This window comes from Capsicum annuum, chromosome 11 (genome assembly GCF_002878395.1).
Source record: "Capsicum annuum cultivar UCD-10X-F1 chromosome 11, UCD10Xv1.1, whole genome shotgun sequence".
NCBI classification, from domain to species: Eukaryota; Viridiplantae; Streptophyta; class Magnoliopsida; order Solanales; family Solanaceae; genus Capsicum; species Capsicum annuum.
In genome coordinates, this window is record NC_061121.1 from 132742428 (window position 1) to 132752315 (window position 9888).

A 9888-nucleotide genomic window follows, 5' to 3' on the forward strand; every position below is an offset into this window, starting at 1 on the left:
CAACTCAATGATCTTTTAGATAAAAGTTTCATAAGGCCCAGTATTTCTTCTTGGGACACACCTATTCTATTCGTGCGGAAGAAAGATGGTTCTTTGCGTATGTGCATTGACTATCGTCAGCTTAATAAGGTCACAGTAAAAAATAAGTATCCTCTTTCGAGAATTGATGACCTATTTGATTAGTTGTAAGGTGTAAGTTATTTCTCCAAGATAGACCTTAGGTCCGACTGTCATCAACTTAAAGTGAGGGAGTGTGATATTCCAAAGACAGCCTTTCAAATCCGCTATGGTCACTTTGAGTTTCTAGTTATGTCTTTCAGGCTAACCAATACCCCAACAGATTTTATGGACATCATGAATCGAGTGTTCAAGAAATATCTAGATATGTTTGTCACAGTGTTCATAGATGACATCTTTGTGTACTCCCGCAGTGAGTATGATCATGCAGATCACCTTAGAACTATCTTGCAAACTCTTATAGATTACCAGTTGTTCGCCAAATTCAGTAAGTGTGAATTTTGGCTAAGGTTTGTAGCCTTTTTAGGTCATATTGTTTCAGCCGAAGGTATTAGAGTTGATCCCCAACAGATAGAAGCTGTATGAAATTATCCTATACCTATCTCTTCATCTGATATTAGAAGTTTCTTGGGTATAGAGGGCTCCTACCACCATTTTGTTAAAGTTATCTTCTTTATTGCATATCCCATGACCCGGTTGACCCAAAAAAAAGTTAAGTCCAGTGGTCAGATTCCTGTGAGAAGAGTTTTCAGGAGTTGAAGACTAGACTTACTTCAGCCCCTGTGTTGACTTTGCATGATCGTACAGATAGTTTTGTGGTGTATTATGATGCTTCTAGAATTGGTTTGGGTTGTGTGTTGATGCAAAGAAGTAAGGTTATAGCCTATGCCTCTAGACAGTTAAAGCTGCATGAGAAGAATTACCAAACCCATGATCTTGAGTTAGCTGTTGTGGTCTTTGCTTTAAAAATCTAGAGACACTATCTTTATGGTGTTCATGTTGATGTGTTTAATGATCATAAGAGCCTGCAATATGTGTTTAATCAGAGGAAGTTGAATCTTAGGCAGAAGAGGTGGTTAGAGTTATTAAAAGACTATGAAATGAGTGTGTTGCATCACTTGGTCAAGGCCAATGTAGTGGCAGATGCCCTTAGCAGATTTTCTATGGGTAGTGTTGCTCATGTAGAGGAAGGTAAGAAAACGTTAGCTCATGATGTGCATTGTCTGCCTAGATTGGGTATTAGGTTGGTTGATTCAGCTGACGGAAGTACTTTGGTGCAAAGTAGCTCTGAATCCTCTTTAGTTTCGGAAGTGAAGGAGAAGCAAGATAGAGATCCTAGTTTGGTCAGACTAAAGGAGTCAGTTAAGGACCAAAAGGTAGAGGTTTTCACCTAAGGTGGAGATGGCGTGTTGAGATTGCAGAGTAGGTTGTGTGTTTTATGTGTTGATGATTTGAGGCAGAGGATTATGGTTGAAGTGCATGGTGTGCGGTATTTTATTCATCTCGGCACTACCAAGATGTACCACGACTTGCGGGAAATCTATTGGTGAAATGGTATGAGGAAGGATATAGCTGAGTTTGTAGCAAAGTATGCAATGTGCCAACAGATTAAGGTAGAGCACTAAAGACCTGGCGGTGTGATGTAAGAGTTTGGTGTATCCACTTGGAAGTGGGAGGTGGTGAATATGGACTTCGTGACTGGGTTACCTCTTTTGCGCCATCATCATGATTCTATTTGGGTTGTTGTAGACAGGCTGACTAAGTTCGCACATTTCTCACCCGTGCATACATCTTATACAACTGAGGATTATGCTAGATTATATATTCGAGAGTTAATCAGGCTACACAAAGTTCCCTTGTCTATCATTTTAGATAGGGGTACTCAATTTACTTCTTAATTTTGGAGGGCGTTATAGTAGGGTCTTGGTACCCAAGTTCTTTTGAGTTTTGCTTTTCATCTGCAGATAAATGGTCAGGCTGAGAGGACCATTCAGACCCGAGAAGACATGTTGAGGGCGTGTGCTCTTGATTTCAAAGGAAGTTGGGATGAGTATTTGCTACTAATAGAGTTCGCCTGTAACAATAGTTACCATGGTAGCATCGGGATGGCACCATTTGAGGCCTTGTATGGTAGAAGATCTAGATCAGCCATAAGTTAGTTTGAAGTGGGTGAATCTGTCGTGATTGGGCCTGATGCATTATTTGAAGCTATGAAGAAAGTTAAGTTAATTAGAGAGAAGTTAAAGACAGCTCAGAGTCATCAAAAGTCATATACCAATGTGAGGAGAAGAGATCTTGAGTTTGAAGTGGGTGATTTGGTGTACTTGAAAATTTAACCCATGAAAGGGGTGAAGAGGTTTGGTAAAAAGGGAAAGCTTAGTCCCCGTTATGTTGACCCGTATAGAGTTTTGAGCCGTGTTGGGAAAGTAGCCTATGAGGTAGAGTTGCCTGCGGAGTTATCAGCTGTTCATCTTATTTTTTATGTCTCCATGCTTAAAAAGCATATTGGTGATTCTGTTGTAGTAGATCCCTCAGAGAGTACTGATATTCAGAAAAGTCTTTCATTTGATGAGATTCTTATTGAGATCCTAGAGTTTCAAATCCGTAGACTAAGGAACAAGGAGGTTCCTTTGGTCAAAGTTTTATGGCAGGGCCAGTCAGTTGAGAGCGTTACTTGGGAGGAAGAAGCAGACATGCGAGCCAAGTATCTGCACCTCTTTCTGTGATTTCAGATCAATCTGAAGGTATTATTCTTTCTTAATTCAGTCCTTCTAATCTAAAGTTCAGCTATATATCTATTCTTGCACGAGTTCTTGCAATTTCTATGGTATTCAAGAGTTTAGAGAGATTTTAAGATGTTTAGAAAATTGCTTTAGCTATGCGTACTCTGTTTTCCTGGGTTCCAAGTTTAACTAGCGACATTCGAGGATGAATGTTTCCAAGGGGGAGATATTGTAAGACCCCACAAAGCTCCCTTGTAGTTTGAGCCTTGAGCATTCAAGTAAAGTGTAATTTCATCCCTAAAAGATTGAGAAGATACTTCCCAAGTGATTGGTGTTTAAACCATATAGAATTTTCTTAAATTTGACTTTCATTCATGTAGAGAACTGAATTAGCTTTCTAAAGATACCAATTTTGTCCAAATCTGGCATCTAGGTGAGAAGTTATATCTATTTTACTGAGAGTACCACCCAGGTGCGACAGATGATCTGACGGACCATAAAGTCTGTGACGGACCATCGCAACCAAGGCAGTAACTCCCTTTTTTGGCCCAAGTATAGCGGCCAGGATGTCGGACCATCAAGGCTACGATGGACCATCGCTGACACCGTCGCCACTGAGGCAGTGTGGTCTTATCCTGGCCAACGTGTGATGGATGACCCGACAGATCATCAAGTCTGCGATGGACCATCACTTCGACCATCACATCAAGAAAGTATGTTCTTTTTTTGATCGGTGTGCGACAAACGATCCAATAGACCGTCAGGCTAGCGATAGACCATCGCTCTGATCGTCGCAGCCCCCGTTCAGTATTTTAAGTCATTTTTAAAAGGGAATCTTTGGGTTTTCCACTCTTTTATCAACCAGATATATTCCAAATGAAGCAAATGACTTCATTCATCATCCAAAACACAAGATAGCTAGTGTTTCTCAAGTTCCCCAAGTTCAAGGGTTGCAAGAACTCTCTCTCAAGAGTAAGAAGAAGAGATTGAAGCAAGCTGGTTCATCCAATTTCATAATCTAAGGTATGTGGGGTTTTGAACAAGGATAATCCTTTCACCCTTGTGCCCAAAGGCTTATTTAAACTATAATGTTCTGTAATTAATGGGATTTTACATGATATTGAATTAGGGTTTTTCACCCATTGTTATTGATTGCAATATCTTGATGTTTCCCATGAATTTAAAGTCAAATAGCATAATTTTGCATGTTTTCTTAAGAAATTGAAGCTGGGTTTATACCTATGTTGTTACTCCTTGAGAATTTAAGAGTTTCAACGTTCTAGAAATTGAAGTATTTGAGTATGTTGATATTTTGAGAAAATTGCTGTAACTTCCAGATTTCTAAATGAATATGAATCTATATGCTATCTATTATGCATTATGATGAGTTTTATTTTGAGATTGAATTATGGGTCATTAAGCCCTACTTCAGACTTACAATTTTATGAACTACTGTGCTATAAACACCCATGATTTGAGTACTTTGAGATTTTTGAGAAATGTTTTGACCTATTGGTCATAAAGTTTTGAAATCCACTCTACCACATGAGATTATAGATTTGATTGTTGGGTTCTTATGAACCATGAGATTATTTTGAAAGTGGATTTACATGGGATGAGCGAGATAAAGTAAAGGGAGTAGTATTTAGCTTCGAGTTGGATAAGTTACCACGGTTTCTTACCCTAGAGCTACGGGCCATTGTAGGTTTGAGATTTTGGACTTGAGGCTGAGATGATTGGGCCCGAGGCCGAGATAAGTGATCACTGAGTTAAGGTTATACTCCTTGGCAAGAGTATGACACCTCTTCCCAATGTGAGGTTTCTTCCTTAGGAGGACAATACGTTAGACTCTATGTATCTTGCATGGTTTGTGTCGGTTAAGAGAACCTCCCTAAACTATATTATTTTCCATTGAGATAGAATATTTTCTCGAAAGCTTTCAGATGAGATATTTTCTAAAGCGAACGAATTGCTTTTAAGTATTTTCCAACTAAGGAAGTTGTTTTCTCTACTAATAAGAGTTGATCAACATATTTTAAACTAATGTCATATGATTCCAAGTTCCAAGTGTTTGAGTTCAAAAGAGTTATAAGTTCTTGAGCATTAAAGAAGTTTTACTCCCCATGAGATATATGCATGAGTTGAACGTATGAGTAATGAGAATAAGAGAAGAGTACAGATTTTAACGCTAAAGTATAATGACTCATAAGATTTGTGTTACATGCTTCATTCTACATGATTTATGAGCTTTACATTTTGAATTATTCAAGCCATGTGAGTCATTCCTAATTACATGCATGATTTGATTGAAGTGTATTGATACTGTTGTTATATAAATGCATACACCCCCACATACTCAGTACATTCCCAAGTGATGATCCACATATACGTCTACGTGCTACATTGTCTTATAATGTAGGTTCAGGTGCTCAGTCCCAGCCTCGTCAATAATTCCTGAGTACCTTTTTGTCTACATTTCTCCAATGGTGAGTCCTCATGGTTCGAGGGCGTATCTTTAGATATTTCAATACTTTAGTGTTTATGTCATTACTTTCAGTTTAGTTTGAGTCAGTTGGGGACCTGTCCCAATGACTCTCTAGTTTATGGAGTAGTAGAGGCTTTGCCAGACTAGTTATCAAACTGTGGTTGTGTTGACATTTGCAGTATTGTGGTCGTTTGGACCGAGTATTATCTTCGTATTTCCTTTCATTTGATATGACAGTGCCAGTGTTTTGCATATTCCTTGAATGAGTTATTATGAGAAGTGATAGGCTCAAAGGGTTAGCTTGGGGCTACTTGTAGCCCTAAGCACCGTGTGACATCCCGGGAGGTGATTTTGGGTCATTACATATCTGTTGCGATATTTGAATCTAGTATTCCATTTCAATTAACAAGTTTAAAACTAAGGATTAAATTATATTCATAGACAATATAAAATAAATCAAAACCTTCAGAAATTACGTGAAATAACTCAACAAATAAGTGAAATGTAAAAAAAATTATTATGGGTACAAATGATCTACTCTACAAATAAATCAACAAGTTAACCAAGGAGGATAGGTTATTACATTGACAGACTTAAGATATAAAGATCTACTCAATATGGACTAGTTGGTCTTCATTCGGTGCTATAGAATTCGTCTTTGATCATCGTGGATCTTTAATGTCGCTTGCATACGGTTTTTGAGCTTTCACCTCTCCATACTTTCATAAAAGAGCAACATAAATTTTGCGAAGTAATCCGGAATTAAGTCCATTATTTGGTAATTGTAATCCATCACTCAAATACTCAGCGTAGGCAGTAACAAAAAGAACTCAATCCCTGCATTTTAGAAAAATAGATAATCTATGTCTTGTAATTCATGTAAGCGTTGTAAAATTTATTAAATGAAAGTAAATCACGACACTTATACTTACAGGATACCAATGATTTATTGAGCAATTTCTTCAACATATTGTACATCAAATGGATTACCCATTTTATCCTGGTATGCTTCAATCATCGATCAGTCAGTACGAACCGTTTGGTAAAAAAATCCACTCATATCAAGGTAAGTAGGCAATATTTTGGCCAGCTTTTGTATCTCAGATGATGGCCCAGAACATCTCCTTCGCGACATCGAGTCATAAACTCAGATATTGATTGGGACGTATGCTTAGTCGATCAAATGCCAAGTAAGCCAATTGAAATACTAAAACCTTTGATGATGTTGGTTAAGCATTCCTCATTTCGGGAAGCTTCCAGTTGTTGTTGACAATATCTATCGTAGGCATTATTGATGTAAACTTTGAACAAATAATTTTCTATCGTGTATCTGTATTGTTCTTGTGTTTGTAACTTGGCCTTCTTTCGGAGGTAGTAAAAAATGACATCAATGTGCTGCATATATTATCAAATATTTCAGATTATTTAATAAAAAAATTAATACACAGATGCAATGAAATAAAGTATTAATTAATAGTAATATGTATGACATTTAAACCTCATCATTCCAGCAAGTTTGAGGCTGTAACATCAAATAGAACCGATTCTTTATTCCGGAATGTGCAACAACAAAGTCAAACATATCAAAACCAAGACTCGATTCATTCACTTTGTAGTGTTCATCATTTTGTTTTCTACATTATGATTTATATGTGTTAATGTTATGTTTTTACAACAAGAATTGTATCAATCAATATCTTTAAAATTAATTTATGTACCTGCCGGCATAATGCTTTAACAGCCCATCGGCAATTCATTCTGAATAGTCGTAGATTAACTATGTTAGTTTTTTTGGAGCCTCATTCAAGATGTTGAACCCTTCAAATAGGTTATTCCTCCGTTCTCCCGAACTGACAGGATCCACTTTTTCTTCTTCTTTAGAAGCAATTGATGGATTATCAACTGTGATATTATGCTCTTCAACAGTAGCTTCTACTGTGACATCCACCTAGAAATCTAGAATTATCAATGTTAATTATAGATATACAACAGATTGTCTATCTATTGCAGTAGGCGAGTCTTCTGTTACAATAGATGGATCATCTATTGGGTTAAATTCGAACAGGCAAAATAGAACGGTATGATAATTTCAAATAGACGATCCATCTGTTGCAACATAAGACTCATCAATTAGTAAAAATTAAAAAAGTATGAAAACCTGTTTGATTTGCTAAAACAGATGGACATATGTTGCAACAGATAACACATCTGATGCAACAAGTTAGATAACATTTGCAATAGATGTATATATCTATTTGATAATTTCAGCAAATGTATCATCTATTGAAATAAATATGTGCCTATTTTTTTGTTGGAATAAATGATATGTATTTACCTTCTTCAGCTCATGCTGCTCTCCTGTAGCCCTTGTACATTGAACAACTGTGCAAGACAAATACAGAGGAGTTGCAATTTTGCCTTTTTTGATGCTTGATGATTCTCTGGCAATATCTTTCCTTCTCCTCTTAGTCACCTTCATCTCTAGTGGAGTGTATGAATATGAAATCCTCTTTGATGGAATGACACCCCTCTTAGATGTCATTTCCTTTATAAAAGCAGTTAGTGCATTAATATCATTAATCACTCTATCATGTTTCACCTTGCAGTCTTGACATTTGTATGTAGATCATTTGCTAGAACTGGAAAAATCTGTATAACTAATATGATCATAATCATAATGGTTTGTTGTTTCAAAAACTGTAAGAGGAGCATAATTAGCTCCAACAGTAGCACCACTACCACTACCACTACCATCAACAACAACAACAAGTCCAACCTTTAAAATTATTTTTCTTGTGATGGATGTTACTCCAAACAATTCCATTTTTATTCTATCAACGACCTTAGGGTCCGATAAAGTTTGCATAGATCGTAAAGTAAGAAAAAATGACATCTTTAACTCTCGATTGGTCGGAATAAGCCACGGATTGATAATCTAAAATAAATCAGTATATATATTAGAATAATGATTAAATCATTTAAAATAATCATTAATTAAAATAAAAACATGATTAGAATTAGACTTACTATTTTCTTTGGGGGGTTCAAAATATCAAGAATTTTTGTATTTTTATCAGTTTTGACTGACAACCATCTCACGATTCTTGGACAGGAAACTTCTTTCTGGTAGTTCACTTGTTGTCTCAAATAACGAATGGCTTCAAATGCCCTAGCCTATAACATAACGACAATAAATCAAAAGTAATATTGAATAAAAAAATGAATCATATGATAATAAATGAAATATTTACCATGAAAGACCATGGGAATCCATATAAGTTGACTGTCTTCGGTGTTAATGGAGTCAACAAATATTTAACAGTCATTTTGGAGCTTTCATAATCCCAAGGATAGTCGTTAAATGCCTCAAGATCCTTGAAGAGATTTATTAAACCGAGGATTATGTCATTGTTAACGTCGCTCGCCCAAAGAATATTATGTACAAACTTGAAAGTATTTTACCTTTCAGCGCTTCTATCAATATTTTGTTTTTGAAGCTTGGACCAACAATGGACACAAGGTCATCATGATCACTTGACTTGTCTTTGCCTTTTTTGAGTGTGTGGGGTATTTTTTTTTTATGTTAGAGTAGGTATAACTTGACAAGGGGGAGGAGGATAACATTTTAGTATAGTAACTATGACAAACTCCTTCTAACCAAAACAAAGAGGAATGCCACAATAATTTATCCACACCTCATCCATCTTATCTTTGTTTTCATATATAATCCTACGCTTGAAAACAAGTATTGTTGTCCTCCGATAAATCAAGATATTGCCCAAAGCAGCTTTTCCTGAAATAAGAATCCAATTTTTGTTCTCTAAGTATTTTTTTGAAGGTGTCGAAAAATTTTCCCATGGCTGACTTAACCATGAAATCATCCGTTAAATCTGTGGCACTGTATTCTCATGATCAATGTTGAAGGTTTTAAACAAATCTTTGGTGGAAGGGCTATTAGCATTTGGATCATCTCTTTTGAAATATTCTTCTTCCCTGTGTTCATTATGTTCTACTCCTAATTGAGATAATGCTTGTAAAGCAAGCTCATAGAGTGGTGGATGTAGCCTAACTGCTTCACTTGTTCCTTTACTTGGACTTGATTAGGTTTCTTTTCTTTTTGGAGCTATATTATCTTAAATTAACAGGAGCATAAAATAGATTATAATTGATTAATGGATCGTTAAAAAGGATAACAGTAAATCTAACATGCAAAATAGTAAAATAATAGTTCCAACATACCACACATCTGTTGCACCAGGTATGTTATCTATTGCAATATATAATCGACTTGTTACAATGGATGAGTAAACCGTTGCAAACAATAAAAAAAGATTACTTATCTGTTGCACCAGAAAGGTTATCTGTTGCAACCAACCTATTGCAACAGATGATAATTCGTTGAAAATAATAAAAATAGATCACTTATCTGTTGCACCAGAAAGGTTATCTGTTGCAACATATAACCAATCTGTTGCAGTGGATGAGTAATCTATTGGAAACAATTATAACTGATTACTCATCTGTTGCATTAGGTAGGATATCTGTTACATTAAATAACTAACCTGTTGCAGCGGATGAGTAATCTATTGGAAATAATAAAAATAGATCACTCATTTGTTACACCAGGTAGGATAGCATATAACCAACCTATTGCAGCGGATG